Source organism: Echiichthys vipera, assembly GCF_963691815.1.
Source record: "Echiichthys vipera genome assembly, chromosome: 16".
In the NCBI taxonomy this organism is placed as follows: domain Eukaryota; kingdom Metazoa; phylum Chordata; class Actinopteri; order Perciformes; family Trachinidae; genus Echiichthys; species Echiichthys vipera.
The window spans coordinates 11,474,821-11,491,854 of NC_139841.1; the positions used below are offsets into that span (position 1 = coordinate 11,474,821).

A 17,034-nucleotide genomic window follows, 5' to 3' on the forward strand; every position below is an offset into this window, starting at 1 on the left:
GTTGAAAAAGCAACCAGGGAAAATATTTACTTGTTTTTACATAAACTTCTAATTTTGTAATTTTTGTATTAAAATGTTACTGGTTTGAAATAGCACTCCATTGCAACTCCATTGATGCGGCCTGTTTCTCAGGCATCAAATGACCTGAGCAACTCCATCAAGCCTCTTTCATACATGCACTGCAAACCTGAAATCATTCAATACAAAGACCGGGTAATCTCCGAGTGAATATAGCCGCTTATTCCCCCGGTGCATCCATGAAGTTAAATGGGGCATCTTGATGGCGTTTATATCATATGTTTGCCAAAACAAACCTCTGATGGTGAAGGAGGGTGATTTATAGAAGGCAACATAAATGTCCCACTTTCTAAGTTAACTGTCTAGCTAACCTCTGTCAATAAGGACTGACACCAAAATCATCAGACAAATTCAAAGAACAGCAAGAGACAGCAATAAGCAAAAAGCAACAAACTGATAATCAACAGCTGTTCATTATGTGTCCTAATTCATATCTCCTAAGAATTTTGATAGTACATTTCAGGTAAAATGTCCATCAAGTGAAAAACAGGACTAGTGGTCAGAATATAAACCTGACTGAGGTGGTTACATGATTCCCAGGCCTCCACTGACCTGCAAGGAAGAAGTCTTTGAGATATACGGCACACAGTTTTGTAATCTGCTCTTCCCTTCTATTCCTACAATTATGTGGTGGGTTATTTACTACAAACACTTCACGTTGAATGTTACCAGATGGACCACAAGCCTGTGGGCGTGACACATGAAAAACAACTCTTGTGGATTGTGCTCACTGATTTACCTGGTGACCAGTGTCTTTTTCTATTCAGAATCAGAATCAACTTTATTGTCTAGTATGTAAGCAGGTTACATACCAGGAATTTGACCTGGTGATTTTGTGCATGACGGATACAAATATACAGATATACAAATATACACATAAGAAACACAGAAAGAATACACATAATTTAGCATAATGATAATCATAATTAACTCTGGACAATGTCAGGACCTGATGAATTCTCACATGCAGCTCCTCATGGTAATTTCTAAATAGAAGTTTGGGGTTGCAGTGCATGTGTGAGCTTAGGATACCTGTGTCGTAGATCAATGAAATATCTAATATCTTATCTTATGTTCTGGCCTGGGCTACACGGTGGTGTAGTGGTTAGCACTGTCGCCTCACAGCGAGAAGGTTCCAGGTTAGATCCAGACTGGGGCCTTTCTGTGTGGAGTTTGCATGTTCTCCCCGTGTCTGCGTGGGTTTCCTCCAGGTTCTCCGGTATCCTCCCACAGTCCAAAAGACATGCACGTGTTAATTGTCTACTCTAAAAGGTTAATTGATGACTCTAAAAATTGCCCATAGGTGTCAATGGTTGTGTGTCTCTGTTTGTCTCTATGTGCCCTGCGATTGACTGGCGTCCTCTCCAGGGTGTATCCCGACTTACGCCCTATGTCAGCTGAGATCGACTCCAGCCCCCCGCGACCGCGACAGGGACATGCGGTTGAAGATGAATGAATGAATGAATGTTCTGGCTTTTCCTTTCATGACATTCTCGCTGGCTGATGAGACTGACAGATGACAGCCCTACTTGGACAGAACAAAAAAAAGTAATTGGTGCAAACAGATTGTAAGCATGAAGAATAATATTAAAGAGATGATTAAGAGGACGGAGATGCAGAAAAGGATGATTCAGTTGAAGCTTCAAACTGGCCTGCACAGCACAGTATTTGACCCATCCTTTCACAATCGTCAGTGATACTCTTCAGGACACAGCCCGGTCCAAACCTCACCAGTGCTAAAACAGTGACGGGAACCTTGTGCAAGGGCCTTTCTGATAACCTTCGGAGCATTTACTCCCTGCACAGATATTTTAATGTCGCTAGGTTGACTAGAAATAAAAACAAAATCTCAAAGAAACAGTGTGTGTCAGAACAAATTCTACAACAAACAGGTTTGTGCATCATCATAACATGAAAAAAGGCAATAGAAGAAGTGTGACAGAAACTTTAGAGATTATATCATCAAGGTGATGTAATTACTTCCAATATGACTAATGGTGTGCCTGGAAACCAGCTTTATCCTTCTTAAAACTAAAAAAAAAATGTTTTGGTTGTTGTTGCAGAATACACATAAAGAAACGAGTATACATCTGCCTGCAGCCAGAGTCTCCCCCTTGTACAGTAGGTGGGATTCTCCTTTGGCCAACTCGTAGATGTTTGCTTTCCATTGTGGGACACCACGGTTTAAATCTGGTCTGTTAGACTTGTGCGAAATAGAGAAGCTTTTATCACAACATGAGCACAAATGCAGCAGAGCGGTTATGAAAGTATTTTGACAAATCTCTGAAAGCACACAGATTTCCCCGGTGCTAGTTTCTGTGTGGTTCCACTCATTCCTTTCCTTGGATAATTTCTGTAATAGTCATTTTTAAGAGTTTTAAAGGAGCTGAAACATCCTACCGATAAGGGCCACAGATGAGAAAATGCTCATATCGGTTTGTTATGGAAGGAAAGGACAAATTACCTTTTTTTGTCATGTAGTTTGAGTGACTTGTTGGGTTTTTTATGACGTACATGACGTGCCAAGGTGAGCAGACAGAAGAGGGCAGAGACAGGACTTCAGGAATGTCAACAACCATAGCATCACAGAAGTTGAAAAGAAAAAGAAAAAAAATCAGAAATAGTAATAGTAGATTCAGAATTCTTCAGCTGTAACGGTCTACACTGGATTAGGGCTGCAACCAATGACAATTTTCATTATCCATTTATCAGCAGGTTCTTTTTTTTATTCATCCATTTATAAATTGGTCTATAAAATGTAGGAAAATAGTCAAATTACCTGTCTGTTTTGTATCACACAAGACAAAGCAAAGCAGCGTATCATCTCAATTTAGAAGCTGGAGGTGAGGAATGTTCAGTGTTTTTACTTGAAAATGTCCTGTGAGGAGCTACTGGCAGCTTCAGGCTCAGTTTAGTTGTGTGATGTCACAGCGGTGGCTCCTAAAGAGGTTAGTGTAGATGCCGCAGCAGCATTGTTTATATCAGAATTAGAGACAATTTCTTTATCGAAAGAAGAACAAAGAAAGGCTTCTCCCATCTGGCTTCAGCAAAAGTTTGACAGACAGATGGTTCATCCAATCACCTGCTAAGTATTTGAAAGGGCCTGCCCTTTTCCAAACAATTTTAAATGAATGGTTCTCACATGGTTCTCTGTAACAAACCATCTCCACATCCATATATGCTTGACAAGGCATTTTTCTCATCCCAGCTTTATATGAAGGTGTCTGTTTGTGGACCTTGTCCTGAATATGTATGAGTGATGGAGTATGGGAAATACTTTGAGGACAGGGAGGCAACATGACGTGCCAAATTGCCTGGAAATAGCGTTAAACATAAGCAACACATTCAACTTAATGAGACAAATGAGAAAACGTTGTTTTGTTCGATGCGTCGTGGCTTTAGCACTTCATTTCATTCCACAGCGGCGGCGGTCGGTTTACTACAAACACCTCACTAAGTGTTCACAGATGGTGTAAAGTTGGCAGACAGAACTGTCCCCACCAAATATGCTACTTTCTCATAACCTGAGAGCTTTGTAGGTGAAGACTTAAACTTCACTTGGACACCGGCACCAGCAGACGGGGGAAATATTTCCAATAGTTAATTAGTAAGGAATACAATACGTCTTTGAGTCCCTCGGTGTCAGTCTCACGCTTCTCTCTGCTTCACTCCACCCCTCTCTCCCTTCCTGTCTCTCTCTTAACAAGTTACTGAAAAAAATGTGTTTCCAATTAGGCGCTGAAGGGGAAAAAGAGCAACTCTCAACCGCGAACACTACAAGAAATGTCTTTGGTAACAGGACATTTAAATCACTAAACATCTTTATACTTTATACATATTTCACGAGATGAGCAGGGGAAAAACTGTGAACGGGTGAATTTAGATGCACTTGTTACTAATACAATTTCACCTGTCTTCTGTGTCAAGAGATTAAAAAGCTGCAAGTTTCAAGAAAAAAGAAAGTCTGGTGTTTTATGGATTTGGAGTGAAATGCTCTAACACCTTTTGAGACACGTTTCAGCAAGTAAAACAAGGTCCAGTTCAATTCGATGCCAATCATCGTTTAAATTCACTTTTTGCAGTGTGTGTGTCTGTGTGTGCGTGTGCGTGCGTGTGTGTGAGCGAGTGAGTGACGTCATGTGCAGACAAAGGCCCTCTCCTGCAGAGTGTGTAGCAGTCGGAGAGAGAGAGAGAGAGAGAGAGAGAGAGAGAGAGAGAGAGAGAGAGAGAGAGAGAGAGAGAGAGCTTGACGGAGTCACAGCGCCAGCGCAGAGAGGCACGGAGACACAGCAGCGAGCATCAAGGCGACTTTATCTGGAGGCAAATCAACAAAACTTCCGAAACCAGTGGAGAGACAAAAACAAACAAACAAACAGCGGAGATCATTTCTGCACGGACATAAAATGAAAGGGTTACCTGGCTGTATTTTGGATTTGGAGTCTTTCATTACACTGCTGCGACCTTGACAGAGAGCTGCGCAGGCAGAGTCTCTAGGAGTTGTCTGTTGGAGGAATTTCAGACACCGAGAATCAAACTTGAGTTAGACATCCAGGAACCAGTCAGGGAGTAAGCTAAACTACCTATCTACCGCTCTCATTGGAAAAGGAATAACAGTAAGTATTTAATCTGTCATCTTGTCATTTGAATGCATCCTTCTCAATAGCTGCATAAGGGGGGAAATGTTTTTATTTTCTTTGGCTTAACTTAAGCGCGTCTCCTTACGCACGCACGGTGTGTGCATCTTTACATAATCAAAGTATACCTGCCACGTAGACGCGTCTGGAAAGCGTTCGGTTCAGATAAAGGCTTTTGATGGCGTTAGCAGATGCCTGAATCCGCGGCTGTGCGCACCGTTATTTCGATAGGAGACGCTCGGATAGGGAGGGGGGTCTAGAACGGGGACGCGGCTGTAATGAAGGACTTGTTGCGCCAGAGCTGGGCTCTTTATCAACTCTGGGATTGGAACAATATTTGTGGAAGGGAGTGAGCGGAAAAAAAAAAAACAACAAGCGGGCGTTGGGTCTGGGAGTAAAAGTTTGACATCTGTCTTGATTTTCCACGCTGATGTGTAGTCAGAGTATGTGTTTGGAATTGCAGTTGTATTTTCTTCATTGAACGTTGAATGTTTCCTAAAAAATACGTTCATAGTATCAGTTGTCCTTCAACAGGAAATACTTGTCTGTGTCAGCACTTGTAGGTGTAATTACTAGTACATGATGAAGAGGCCAGGGACAGATTGATAGTCCTCAAATATTTCTTGTGGTGTTGGCATCTTCCCAAAGTATACGCCTTGATGCTGTCTACTGGCAGGAGTCGATACACCATGCTGTGCCCTGGACTCAGGCCTCGAAACACAACAACAACTCCATGAACTAACTTCACTTCTCGCTCAGCTCTGTTAAAGATGAGACACCGGCAAAATGATATGGTTCGGTCCTGCCACTAGGATGGAGATTAAGAATGTATGGGACAGAGAAGACTCATTGTCCTGCTGTGACTGAATTACAAAGACATCACTTCTTGTGTCTCCAAAGTCATATAGTAAAAAGTCAAAACTACATTTCAATATCTAACATTAATGATCATTCCTGCATCTAGTTGCAGTTCTGACCAGGTGCTTCCTGTTGTTCTTGAATGAGTAGACTCATGATAACTCATGCAGATAGTTATGATTTTTCATTCACCTGAAAATGAAGAGGATTCTCAGTAAAGCTTACCATTTAAAGGAAATGCAGAAAAAACACATCCATGTGAAATTGAAGCTGTACATCCTGGATAAGAAACAGTGTTGTGTGTTCAGGAAGTAAATTGACAGGACTCAAAAGCTTACTCTTGTGACAATGAGTCTTAGTGAAGAGTGACGTGTTAAACATGTGTTTGTTTGTTTTCTGTCCAATTAGTGATGGTCCATGAAGATGTCCAATATTTTTTTTCCCTAAAGCAGAGTATGTAACAGCTGGAGCTGTGGCTGTGAGACTTGATATTTGTTGTCCCAGAGGAGAATTTCTAATCTTTCTCGAGACTCTTGACACTTCATTTAGAGCAGGTCAGCTCAGAATTTTTACATGACCAACAATTCAGACTGAAAGAACCAAAGGAATGGCCAGATTGCTATGACATTTGCATGCATTTGTCACCTTTAGACGTTCAATTTGAATACTTTTGGTGACTTCTTGACCTTTCCTTGTAAAGCCCAGACACACCAAAGCACTAGTGGTGCCGAAGACCAACTGTTGCGACGCCTCATGTTGCCTTTGTCCGGCCCAAAAAGTTGCACTTGAACCCAATTCTAAGACTACAGCCAACAGCCAACTATCACATATGTTCTGCACCTGTGTGAGAGGAGATACCTCTCCATACCAGCAGGCGGCGGTAGTCTGTATTTGTCATTCCAAAAGGGAAGCTGGAAGACCGTCAAGACTGATCCAAGATGCTAATTAGCCATTTAGCACACTAACTACACAACCTGAATTGGCGGTTTTTGGGTCAAGTCCAAAATTTCTATATAAAGATCAGGGGCTTGATGGCTTCCCAAAAGTGGAGCAAAAACATCTTGATCGTCCCCTGGTGGCTGGCTGCAGTATAGGTCATAAATCCCCCTCCCTGTTGGCAGATTGGACATGGGCCAAACTAAAAAGTCGGAGAACATACAAACACACAAATTTTCCCCCCAAAGATGGTTTCTGTCATTTTTGGTAGTTATTATCACACCGATGTTTGTTCAAGTTTAAATTTTTCAGTTAGTTATAGAATAATATAAAATCACGGTGAAACATCATGGTAGACAGCTGTGATGGACTAACTACTGGTCGGGCCGGTGTATGGATGGGACTTCGATAGTGCGGCTCCATCACCCCGATCCCTATTGTGCAATCTTTGGTTGCAAAATGACAACATCAGGGATATTTGGGCTTCACTTTTGCACAGTGGGAAAAAGTGGAGTTGCCTAGTCTCTCTTTATATAGTCTGTGGTCAGGTTGTGGTCGAGTGGTTGATTAACAGTGCGGATTGGCTTGCACACACAAGACAGCGATGCCTCTGTTGTTTTTGAGTGCTGGCTGCAATCTAAAACACTGGGCCTTGTGGTGTACCTTCATTGCGGCGCTGTCGCGGAATCTCTGTTTGAAACGGGCAAAAGACGGCAGTGTACAGGGAATTGGTCACACAAATTCAAATGACCGGATCACTGTTATATCGCCTATCGAGAGTCATTATCTCCACATTTAGGTGATCCTATGGCCTTTTCTTTTTCTCTGCATTATCACATGCACCCATGAAACAAAGTTAACTCATTTGAAAAGGTATGCTGTTTAGAAAAAAAAAAAGGCATATGCTCCCCGGGTGCTGTCTGTGCCCTTTTGATGTTAGCCAATTAATATTGATCTGAGGCTCAAATGGCTCGTGTGTTTGTGTGAGTGTGTTTATTTGTGTATTCACAAGAGATAACGAGAACACTTTTTACCTCCCACCCTCTGCCACAAACCTCATGGGGTCTTTGATGGTATAGAGAGTGTGAGAGCCATTTACACTTCTATGGATGGATTAGGTCGGTGGCTTTCAAGCTGTTTTAATTATGGAATACACATTCTCAGAATAATGTTGTTGACTGTCGACGTTGCTATACTTTACTGGTTGAAATATGGGTACTTTTGAACATGTTGAATTTTATCTTACTGTGAGACGCTCTATGGAAACTCATGTATATTGACTTTAAACTAGGCTGAGAGGCATCCAGCAGCTGCCGCAGGAGTTGGGATAAGGTAACTGGAGCAAAGGAGCTTCAGCATTTTCGGCTTGGTCTGAAAATAAGACATTTAACCTCTCCAATATTAATATGAAGAATTATTACTTGTTATTGTGAAATTCCTCAGAAATAGTTCTACAGCCCAACTGACCGTTGTTTTAGAGTCAGTTTTGTTGCATATAGATCTTAATTTATCCATACCAATCTGTTGAAAACACTCTAGCAGATGTGTTACTGCCTTTATTAAAGACAGAAAGCAAATCAAATATTGAGTAAATAAAGACTAATTGGGTTCCTCAAACTTTTTCAGATGGATGAGTTTTGACTTGTGAAAAATTAGCCTCCATTCCTAGCAACATAACAAACACATTACCCTTTTACCAATATCCTAATAGTATGCTATATGATATAATGCATATTATTCAGCATTTTACCTCAAGTATGGCTACTGCAGGGGATTAATACATGAGGAGATTAGAGATGGAGGTGACAGGAGAAGAAGAGATTTACACAGAAAAACAGTTTGGAACTGTTTTCAGATAGCTAACACTAACAGGAATAAATATTAAAATAAAAATGTTGCCTCTTTATCACTCTCATTGCATTGCATACAGAGCAATCTGCAAAACATATTAGTTTGAAATAGTGAGAAAAGTTTAGCTCCTTTTGAGCCATGAGTTTCCAGTATAAGGCTGCATTCACGCAATTCGCTGCAGGATTGCGGGGCGGTGAGAGTGTCATTTCAATGGCCCATTTGAATGACGTCCTGTTGTGTTCTCATAATAATAATAATAATATAAACCCCCTAATGTAGCACAAGTAGACTTTATATTTCGCAATTATTGTTATCCGTCAGATGGTTGTTATGATCTCTACATTTCCGACCGCACTTGAAGGCAGCTTCATTTCGATGAGAGAGAGCGAGAGAAAAGACAAGGAGGAGACTGAAGCTTGTTGCAGTGGTTGTGTTTGTTTGTTTTGTTTTTCTTTTACCTTTTAACTTTTTTTGTGGCAGCAATAGAGGCAGTGATGTTTACTGTCTCTCACACCACCTCAAAAAACCTCTAAAGGCACTACCCCCATTCAAAATGAACGGAAAGATGGACTGCTTGGCTATCCCCTGAGGCTGTGTGACTGAAGCTTCCAAAACATTTCACAATTAAATTTTAATTTATCTGCACTCCAAATTTATCATGTATCTCAAGAATTTTCAGTGGACGTTCACACTGTGTCACCCTGGATATAACACACCATCACTCCAAATATGGCGACAGGATAGTTCTCAGGAGGTCAGTGGTTTCCTCGGTAACCAGGGAAGAAGTGCAGATATGTTCTCAAAGTTCTGGTTGATTGATTTTGACAGGATTACAAAATCATACTCATCCCAATGTTATCTCACAACTTGAGAGATGCTGAAAGGTTGAAAAGGGCTGAGCTGATGTTTCTGACTTCTGACCTTCTTGCTCAAACTAAACAAAACTCCCACTGCAAAGACTTATCGTCGCCCCCAAAGATGACTGTTTTATGTTCCCCTGCATGTGCTCTGACATCCGTCAAGAGAAAGGGTCCTTGAAACATCTGTGTTGTGATTACTGAAGGCAGGATTCCTCCTCCCCCTCGTCCATGGACCTGCATTCCACCCATTCTTGCCCCCAATGTCCAGATTGTTTCCACACTCATGCAGGTAGCAGTCACAATTGGTGAGCCATTGTGGCAGAAATGAAATTTCCTTCAAGGCCGCAGCAAATAGTTACAAACATTTACACACATATACAGTACATGCTGATGTAGAGCTTCTCAGTGCAACCATTGCCTTCGAGGTCTGCAAAATATCTGTGGGAATTCTTAATCTGTGGTCAGACCACTACTTCCTCTCGAACTGCTGATCATGATTATGTTGTCAATCACATTTTCAAAGTGTGATGCACCACAATACAGTTCCCCCCACAGCTCTGGCCCTGATCACGCTTTTGGTTTGCAGGGATATGGGACACACAGCTGATAGATTGGTGGGACACATCAATCTTTCAGCTGCAGTCAAAAGCAGTAATAAAAGACAGCAAATCTAAAAACCTACTTCAAACATCATGTGTCCCACGTCTCATGGCAAAAACAGCATGCTGTGTGATATGAGATTGCTCTGGGTGGTCAGCAGCAATTAAAGTGAGGGAGTATTTTAAATGTTTTTCCATACCTGCGCTCTCTAGATTGGACAGAAGAAAAAAGGTGAAGGGATGCAAAGAATAAATCCACTAACCCTGTGTCAGATGTTTTTAACATATTTAGTCAACCTCGTTTTTTCTGTCAAGTTTTAGTTGACTAAAAGTCTAGGCATTTTTGACTTATCTTAGTCATTGAAAACTGTTACTATTTAAGTACAGTTTTTGTCTGTGAAAACTGTTGACATTTTATTCTTTTTAGTTATTAGATTACATTGAACATTTCAGTCAATCTAGTTTTTCTAAAATCAATAATTTTTCTCACTTTGGTTGATTTTATTTATTAGCTGAGGAAAAACATTAATAATACATTTATGGGCGCCTTTCACTCGACACTCGAGGACACCTAACATGTACAGAAAGAAGTAAACAGATTTAGAGAGGTGGTTTGATGGTATCAGTTCATATATTTAATAGCCAACATGGAACATTTTCTGATTTGCATATTTATTTTGAACCAAGACAATTCAACACTTAACCTGGGGCCTAAGTTTGATAAGCATTTGTTTTTCCTCAGGCTCATTGTTATGAAAGGGCAAATTGACATCTCTGACTGTTTAATAGGTTCTGTTGTATGATTTTATTGCTGGTCGTGGTATATTAATAATAAATGCCTTCAGACTTTGACTGGCTGTCAGACACTTCCTGCCTTCTACAAAAAAATATGTAAATGTTGTAGCAAAGGTCCTCTTTTGAACTCCTCTGCCATTTTACTCTAATCTTAGCTAATGAAAAAATATTACTGTGGTTCTTACAGGAAGCTGACCTTGACAGTTTGAAGACACAGCTGCTATTGTGTGTGTGGCACAAAAAGAATGCTGTTGAGAGAAGCAGACCCCTTTGACATTATTATGTTTAATGTGGTTCCTGTATGTTAGGATGATAACATGTCGGGATGATAACATGTCCACCCAGATACCGGCCCATATTAATATCAAGTGTGTTTTCTGTGGAATGTAGCTGACTTATACAGTATCTTGATAGCATGCCTTGGCATTTCCAAAGATGGAGCAATGACTCTGTTATGTATGTCCTATAGTGGACTAAGAAGGAGACAAAAAACAAGATTTTATTCCACTTAGACGAAAGGATATTGCTCAGAGTGTCGTTGTGTTGATATTGGTGAGGTCCAATCAGCTGATGGTCACACCATGATGTAGGCAGACCATGATGTTTAAAATCTTAAGGCCACAAGCCACGGTGATGCAATTTCAGAGGCTTGTGCTGGCGGGCTCCGGACTGTGTAAGAAACATGTGGTGGTCCTTACTTCACAGTGGTGTTGAGACACAAAAAAACATTAATTTCGATCCTTGCGGCTCTCTTTGTGTGTGCACGCGTGTGTCATGTAAATCATGTAAAGTATATCTCAATTTAGTCATGGGAAAAGCAGAATAATACAGAAAGAGGAACCAAAATCGTCAAGAATGAGGAAATTATTTTAAAACCCAACTGCGGTTTTGCTAATAACTTTAGCTTGCTGTGCTGTTCTGCAGCTCTACTTGAGATGCAGGTTCAGTTATACTTGCTGACTCATTGAGATGCAGGTTCAGTTATACTTGCTGAAGCACCTGTATTGAGTGATGCACTGGACAGTGACACATGCTTTGTTGCGTTGGCTCTGGACACAATGCTGTGAAGTGAAACAATGACTATGAGATTGCCTTGCTGTCTGACACCATAAATACAGATCTAGTTAGAGAATAAAAGCAGTTTTGCACATGTGAAGAATGCAGTACAGGGCAAAACAGTATGTAGTAGTAGCTTCGGAAGTTGTGAAAGACACTTTTGGAAGTGAAATGATTTATTATTCCCATAAGATGAAGGCTTCATGTGAGAAAAATATTAGTCTGCTGCAGTTGGGTCCACAAAAAGAGTCCTCCCATTAATTTTGAATGGGTGTAGTTTGGGCTGTGGCAGTGGAAAGTGCAGGGGGAGTGCTGAAAAAAAACAGATTTAACTTTTGCAGAAATGTAACCCAACGTCACTTTGCAATGGTTAATGCGATCAGACTTCTCTTTTCTTTTTCTCTCTGAAATGAAGTTGCCATCACATCCTGTAGGAAATGTCGAGAAGATAACAACAATCTGATGGAATGCAATAATTGTGAAATCTAAAATCTACTTGTGCTTCATTAGGTGCATCACACAAACAGGCCATGAATGTCGATCATGCAGCAATTTGACTGAGCTGCCTGCGGTTGTGTGAATGCAGCCTTAAAGAGTCAGTAGTAGTAGGGCGGCCGTTGGCACAGTTATAAGAGCAGTCGCCCCATGTAAAGAGGCTGAAGGTCCTCAAGGCAGTGGCCACGGGTTCGGCCCTTTGCTGCATGTCTCCCCCTCTCTCTCACCCCATTTCCTGTCTGTCCTATCTAATAAAAGGCTTGAAAAACTGCCCAAAAAAGATCTTTAGAAAAAAAAGAGTCAGTAAAAATCAAGTTGGGAGATTTCTGATATTTCTTAAGACGTACTTAAAACTCCTTCAACTAGATTACTAAACATGACAAAACATTACAGGTCTACATAAAAAAATATTTTATTGGCTGCTTCAATCATATCACATCACACCAAATGAACCTGCTGTTAAAAGTGGGGAGAAATATGCATTTAGGCAGGAGTTTAAGATAACGGCCTGTTGCATTGCTGTTCTTTTGTCTTGTGTTTCTCTGGTGCTAAATGTGAAGCTACTGTACCGTGACACTAAAAAGAGCAGTGTGTAGGATTTAGTGGCATCTGACGATAGTAGAATATGCGTGGGCTTTAGGTAATGTAAAAACGTGAAAGGACCTATCTAGAGCCAGTGTTTGTCCATTCTGGGCTACTGTAGAAACATGAATGTGTTTCCTTCTAAGCTACGGTAAGGGAAAAATAATTCTTAGTTTCAGGTGATTTTACATGAATTATAACATGGTTATAAATATTATATTTAATTTCTGCTAAAATATCTCTATTAATTTCCCTGTTGTGTCATTGTGTTATGATTTCTTTGCAGGGAAGATTTTTTTTTAATACAAATTGTTAACAAACATTTAAGAGTGTACTTTCAGTGCAGATCATGGTCATACATGTAAAAAAACATTTATTTTCCTTTGGTGCAGAGAATTTAGTGATGCATTTGAAGAATGCTTTTGTTTCAAACCCTGAAATCTCTGCAGACCGCACTGACGCAATCCCATATTGCATCTGAGCTAGGGTGATGTAATCTGTGGAATCTGTCTCCAATAGTGTGATTTCATTAAAGGATGACTGCACACACCCAACAATAAACTGCAAAGAAACCTGACACATATGGAGGCTGTTTATCTGGACACTGCTAAATATTTGGAGATATCTGGCAATGAGACCAACACAACTGTAAATGCATCAAAGTTACACACAGTACTATATCTTTCTGTGTCAGAGAGAAGTGTTTCCCAACTGGAACTACAGTGCATATGTGTGTTAGTTTAGACGTGAGGTGGTGTACAAACCATGTATTTGTGTCATAAAGCTTGTGCATTTCTGAGAGCTTTTCAAGGATTAATTACGTGCTTATGTATTTTTTCCTGTTGCTCCCATTAGCCCCTAAACCTGCTTTACCAAAACATGTGGAACAGATCATATCAGAAAGAACTTAAAGACGCTTGTTAGACAAACCTTTACAAAATGAACGGGTGCGTTATATGGTGCTCCACAGATAATAACACATGAGTTGGATTTCGGTTGTCACTAGGCTTTCCCAAGCTATGATCCCTGGAAGAATTTATAGCCAACTTAAAAAGGCTTTTATATGTTATTTAGAAAAAAAAATTGATTTCAGTGGCTTTGGACAAAGCAGAAGCCACTGTGAAAGCCACTGAGCCTGCCTCTAAGTTATGTGTAATTTAGCATGTTAACTCATTCTCCCTGGAGACTAAAACATTATTTTGTCCTTCGTACATTAGAGAGCAAATGCTCCAGAAGTGCTTCTGTTGGTGGTCTGACTACATGCTGCTTCTTCAATCACCCGTCGTGCGGTTTCCTTATAATTTGAAGTGCACAACTGTTTTAAAGGCAGGGTCACACCAGGCCGACAGTCGGCTGTCAGTCAAAGTTGGGCTGATGGTGAGCATCCATGGCCCTAGTTGGCAATTCAGCATGTCGAACCTGCTGTGGAGTCCGTCGATGAGAGAAATCCCACTGGTTGGAAGTTCAGCTTAGGAATCAGTGTATGAGAAGAGAAACAGAAATGAGGAGAGAAACAGCTTGACTCAAGAGGTTATGTGGTTGAAAATGTGTTATATCAGGTAAAATTATTTTTTTTAGCCACTGAGCTCTTTAGCAGAAACAATTCCTAATTGTTCTGTTGTATGTGCTAGTTTGCCATTGAATGTAGTATTTGCAGTGTGTTTGAGTGAAACTTATTGAGCGAGACACAGGAGACATGAGGCCATTCAACAGTTGGCCTTCTTTGCCACTAGTACTTAAATGTTGGATTGTTATCTATGTTCATTTAGGTTAAATATGGCCTGGACCGCATACAGAATTTCATACTAACATGCTATTTACTCTATTCTGTTTATTCAAATATGGTTTATAAGACTAATTAAATTCTATTTGAATTTGATTCTGTTCTTTTCTTTTCTTCTTAGTCATCACAGTTAATGACTAAACATATGTCAGTTCAGGGCTTTGTGTGCTGGGATGGAAGTGCTTAAGTGGTTGGATGGGTATCATCCACTGACGAGCCGTGAATCAGCCCGTCACGGCTGCAGTCACACATGACTCAACACCAACTCTCAATCCAGCCCTTGTACTGAGCTCTGCCGCTCCGCAGCAACTGTTTGAGACTATGTGCGAGTGTGTGACGGTGTGTGGTTTAGGTGCACTCACCCATGATGTTCCAGAGAAAGTTAGAGAATGAAAGCCTACGTGTGTGTGAGTGTTTGTGTGCATTCTGGGTTGTAGTAGTCCTGTTTCTGTGCTTTCTCGGGTAAGGAGTATGGAAACAATGGGCACATTGTGTGGAGTGTTGGCACAGGGGAAGGGGTGTGGGGTGGAGAGGAGCAGACAGGACAGGAAAGCTGAGGAAAAGAGAGGTTATTGAACAGGAGTTGAAGGGAGTGAGGGGTTTAAGAGAAGCAGAGAGGAGAGGGGAGAAGAAGTGAGGAATGGAGGAAATGTGGAAAAGAGTTAAAGGAAGAGGAAAGTAAGGGAGAAGGAGGAGGGGAAAAGGGGAGAGGTGAGGAAGGGAGGAGCAAACACGGAAAGGTAAAGTTAGGGAGGAAAGCAAAGGAGAGTGGAGATGCGTCGGGAAGGGGTGAGGACTTTTGGATGTAACAGGGAGAGAAATCACCAGAGTGAAGATGTTGAAGGAAGCAAGGATACAGTCTGGAGGGAGAGAGGAGAGGAATATTTTCCATTTTTGCACCAAACTGCACAAATAGAAAGTCTGTGTTGGACAAAGTTAGCGTCAGATAAAGTTAACATCAGACAAAGTTTGCCTTTGGCAAAGTAAAGGCGGACAAGAGAAGTGATGAACAAAATAAGCGACGTACAAAGTAAGCAAGGAACAAAGTAAGCGTCAAAAAGAGTGAGCATCAATCAAAGTTGCCGTAGAACTAAGTAAGTGTCAAACAAAGTTAGTTAGTAATTGTAATAGTAGTGTTAGTTAATGTGAGGTCCAGCCCTAATTAAACATAGGCAGTTTCACTCTAAAGCAGAGCATTCAGTGAAAAGACTTTCCATCACTTTCAGATGTTACCTCCATCACTCATAAGACATTCACGTCAAAGTCTGTTTTGAGACAGGCTGCACAGCTGAACTCTGTGAATTTTGCGATTTATTTGCACACTAAAATAGTTTTAAACCTAAAAAAATCATCATCATGCCCCAGATGTGTACACTGGAATCGTAATTCTGTATGATAATTTATGCATAACTGTAATAACTCGTAGATGCTTCGTGACTTTGTATGAAAATGAATCATTCTTACAGAGCTGGAAACTGCAGAGCCAACAATTTACGCTGAGATGCCTTGGTGATGAACTGCAGGGACCATTCCTGGGCGATAAAACATTAGCATTTCTGTCTGAACTTTAGCTTTCAAATCAGCTTCATATGATTGCATTATCCAAAAGCCAGAGGATATATTCTGTTCTCCATAAAAAGAGAAAAATCATCATAACTCCTTGTGAAACTACACATCAGTATGATAGTCTCACACACTAATACAGACTAAAGTTACCCTGAAAGCTTTACTCCTCTCAGGACTGTATTAACAATAGCTACCCGAAGGTTGGATGATGGATTGTTGAGAAACTGGGAGCAGACTTGAGATATTGTCTGAAGTTTATTCAGAATTCAGCTGGTTCATTTCAGTGCCTGTTACATTAATGACTGCATGAACGCAAAGATAAACTTTTACAAGACATGTAGACTTATGATGCAACAGTAGAGTCGCTCTCAATGGTAAGAAGTCTCAATTTACAGAAGACAAAGACAAAAGGTTTTTGGCCTTTCAGCCTTCATCATTATCAAAACTATACAGCCTTTTTATTGACCTTATTTCATTGACATTGTTCTACTGCAGCAAGGTAATCAGACAACCAGTCAGCATCTATAGGTCCTCTCCACATGCACTACAAACCTGAAATGATCGAGACATTACCTGGCAGAGCTGTAGGTGAGAAGAAAAATGTCCAAATCCATTGAACCAGTCATCGAACAATGTTCACCCTGCCATCTCCAGAGTACAATGCCATGTGAATAGAGCAGCTCATTGTGGGGAGCATCCACCACCAGATGTAGAAGGACGATTTGCCCGATGACGACAATTAATTCTCTCTAACTAGAGAGACAACCAGATTCCAGAACCTCTCTTGGTAAGGGCCGATCATCAAACAAATTTAAGAAACGGCAGCTGACACGGACATTCTCATGAATTGGACAATCTGTGGACCTGATTTTCTTTACATTGTCTTGAGTTCATAAAAAAAACAGCTGAAAAACACTGGAGCAAGGCGGAAGTTGGAAACT

At 40.7% G+C, this 17,034-nt stretch overlaps 1 protein-coding gene across 1 annotated transcript in view; it reads left to right on the forward strand.

Annotated features, from left to right (window-relative positions):
• Positions 1 to 4,354: 4,354 nt before the first annotated feature.
• Positions 4,355 to 17,034, forward strand: part of lpar1 (lysophosphatidic acid receptor 1) — a 41,820-nt gene continuing 29,140 nt past the window's right edge. Inside the window, exon 1 of the mRNA XM_083929904.1 lies at positions 4,355 to 4,691. The gene's annotated coding sequence lies outside the window, so the exon portion shown is untranslated. The remainder of the gene's footprint in view (positions 4,692 to 17,034) is intronic.